The sequence below is a fragment of the Arachis ipaensis genome, chromosome B04 (assembly GCF_000816755.2).
Source record: "Arachis ipaensis cultivar K30076 chromosome B04, Araip1.1, whole genome shotgun sequence".
Classification (NCBI taxonomy): Eukaryota; Viridiplantae; Streptophyta; class Magnoliopsida; order Fabales; family Fabaceae; genus Arachis; species Arachis ipaensis.
In genome coordinates, this window is record NC_029788.2 from 24,603,514 (window position 1) to 24,607,275 (window position 3,762).

The following is a 3,762-nucleotide window of genomic DNA, read 5'->3' on the forward strand; positions in this document are numbered from 1 at the left end:
CTGAAAGCTGAACTGAATCGGTCAGTTTGACCAGATTAACTGAAAACCAATCATTTGGTCGGTTCGTATAAAACTTCTCTTCGGACTCTTCGGATCGTTACTCTTCTCGTCGCCATTAGTCAGTCATTGTCTCTTCGGATCTCTCTTTGAGATCAACATCTGTTACCGTTACTTTTTCTCGACGTCAAGTCTGAGCTGTTGGCATCGCACCGCGACCGTCGTCATCTTCCCACCCCTCCACATCCCACCGTCGCACTGTTCTCATCGTTCTTCTCCTTATCGCCATCAGTCGGTCGTCGTCTCTTCGGATCGTTACTCTTCTCGTCGCCATTAGTCAGTCATTGTCTCTTCGGATCTCTCTTTGAGATCAACATCTGTTACCGTTACTTTTTCTCGACGTCAAGTCTGAGCTGTTGGCATCGCACCGCGAAGGACTGCACCGTCGTCATCTCTGCTCGATTTGTTGGTGTCTGTCTCTCTTTTCGAGTTTTCTCTCTTTGTCCGAGGGTCGGAGCTCAACGTCCTTTCTCTCTGTCTCTCTCTCAAGGCGATGTCTCTCTCTGCCAGGCTACGGAGTATTAGCCGCATTGTCACCTTGTTTCGGTTATTTTATTAATTTTGTTTATTTTGATTTATGAGTTGCTGGTTGCTGATTTTTCTAATTTAGTTGTTAATGGTGCTATGGGTAGTGCTTCACTACATTGTTTATTGTTTATGCTAGAATTTTTTTTATTCTAAGTTATGCTATGATTTTGATTTTTCTTATTCAGTCGTTGATGGTGCTATAGGCAATGCTTTACTACATTATTTATTATTTATGCTAGAATTTTTCTAATTTTAAGTTATGCTATGATTTTTATTCCAAGTTGTTTATGCTAATTTTTCTACTTTGTTGATTCTGGTTGCTGGATTTTAGTTTATTGATGGTACTTTGTTGATTCTAGGTTGCTGAATTTGAGAAAATATGTTGTTTATGTTGGAATGATTGAGGTATTTAAATTATGTATTAAATTTTCAATATTTTTATTTTATATGTAATTAAACCGATTGAATCTTGGTTAAATCTTTAAACTATTAAACCAATCATTTTATCGGTTTAGTTTTCGCAACCTTGGATCAAACTTCAATTTGTTTAGCTAAATTTAAAAGTGATCAAACCATAGTTATCAAAATAGGAATGAAAAATTGGTGAAGTCTAACCGGTTTGATTTAACATTAAGATCAAACTTATAATCAAATTCGTCAACGATGGTAAAATCCGTTTGAAATCGGTCGGTTTTCTTTGAATCCCTTGCAAGAACCGCACGGGTCTACTGTAGGAGAGTTTAAAATTAATAGCAGAATAACATTAGGGATGGCAAAGGGTCCCCATGGGGGCGGAGATATGCTCCCCGCCCCATTCCCCGCCTCCAAAATCTGTCCCCGTCCCTGCCCCGTCTCCGTTACAGGTAACGGGGACTCCGTATCCGCGAGAGACCAGAGTCTCCGCGGATATCCATGAATTTTTGTAAAAAATAATAAAAATAAAATGAAAAAATAGAGAAAATTAAAAAAAACCAAGATAATCCCAAATTACGTTAAAAAACAACTAAACATAATATCATATCCATAATTCATAAACAATCAAACATAATTCATCACATCATAGAAATAGAATTCTCAATAATTTTCTAGCCTTCTTCATCCTGTAATAGTTGTGATGGTAATGATGGTAGATTCCAATTGACTTGATTCCTACAAACATAAATTACAGAAATCACAAACATAAGTAATGTAAATTAGAATTAGAATAAAAAATATAAATCGTAATTAACCTAACTCAAAAAAATTATAACACAATCACATAAATTATATAAATCAGAATCAAAATAAGAAATTATAACATAAATAAATAAAATTACATAAATAACAGAATTAACAAAGCATCACATAAATCATAAAAATCAGAATCAGAATAAAAAATATAAATTATAATTAACCTAACTCAAATCAAAGTAAAAAAAAAAAAAAGAAAAATAAAATTTCTTATGGTTTGAACCATAAACTAAAAATCAATATCAGAATCACAAACTAAAAATTTATGATGCTTCAAATTAAAATCAGAATCACAAATGCTTCAAATCAAAGTAAAAAAAATTCAGAATTCACAGATGCTACTTACTGGAAGAAAGAGCAGAGGCTTGGAGATCGGTGAAGATCGGCGACGGCTGAGAAGCGGCGCAGAGGCTTGGACGCTCCGGCAACAAAGACGGCGAAGATTGAGAAGCGGATAACAGAATTAACAAAGCATCACATAAATCATAAAAATCAGAATCAGAATAAAAAACATAAATTATAGTTAACCTAACTCAAATCAAAGTAAAAAAAAAAAGTAAAATTTCTGATGCTTCAAACCATAAACCAAAAATCAATATCAGAATCACAAACTGAAAATTTCTGATGCTTCAAATCAAAATCAAAATCACAAATGGTTCAAATCAAAGTAAAAAAAATTCAGAGTTCACAGAAGCTACTTACCGGAAGAAAGAGCAGAGGCTCAGAGATCGGTGAAGATGAGAGGCGGCGCAGAGGCTCGGACGCTCCTGCAGCGAGGACGGCGAAGATTGAGAAGCGGCACAGAGGCTCAGACGCTCCGACGGCGACGACTCACTGCAGCTGTGACGTCGAGACTGAGAGGAGAGGATCTTAACGTTGTCGGTGAGGGACTGAGGGGTAGGAGGTGGCGGTCGGCGATTGGCGTTCGGCAGTCGGTAGTGATGAATCCGTGAGAGGAAATGGTTTGAGAGTGATAGAGTTGAAGAGAGGAGAGGAGAGGACAGAAGAGAGGAGCGTAACATGAGTGACGGCTAGGATTTGCTCCAACTACTCTCATATCTTTTATATATATAACAAGGGCATTTTAGTATTTTCACATAAATGGGATTAAACGGATCCCCACGGGGCGGGTACTCTATCCCCGCCCTATATAATAAACGGGTCCCCGCTCCCCATCCCCGCGGGTTAAAAAACACCCCCATATCTGCCCCCGGTAGGTAAATCCCTGCGGATACCCGCTGCGCCGGGAGTTTTTGCCGTCCCTGAATAACACTTGGAAGGTTCGAATAGGGCCGTCAAAATGGGTCAAATCCATCGGGTCAGCTCGTTTACCCATTTAAATGAGCGGGCTTTACCTCTAAAATTAAGCCCGTTTAAATTTTGGACTAAACGGGCTAAGCCCGATTAACCCGAAAAAAATGACGAGTTAAACGGGCTAGCTCGTTTATTTTTTTTACATTTTTTAAAAAAAAAGTAGTACTTTTAGTCGATATTTCTTTTGATCCGATCTGAAAATCTGACCCATCAAATAAAAATATTTTTTATAGGTTTTTTATCTAAAAGTAATATTTTTTGTCAAAATATTTTTTAAAAAATAAAATAAAAGAATAAACGGATTAACCCGTTTAATCAATCGGGCTGACCATAAACGGTCTAAATTGAAAAATTATGGCCCACAAATAAAACGAACTTAAACGATCTATCCTATTTAACCCATAAATTTAATGGATCAGACCTAAATGGACTGGACTAACTCGTTTTCACAGTTGGAACCTACACCCGCATATATACACATTATCTGGGGCCAATGGATTCTTTACTATTTTGGATGCTAATGATTATATATATACCCTTAAATCAGGAATTGATATCATATTTATTTAATTTTAGTTTTTCTTTTATACAAATTCTTTTGTAAATTAATTATTTTTTTAATTATATATGATT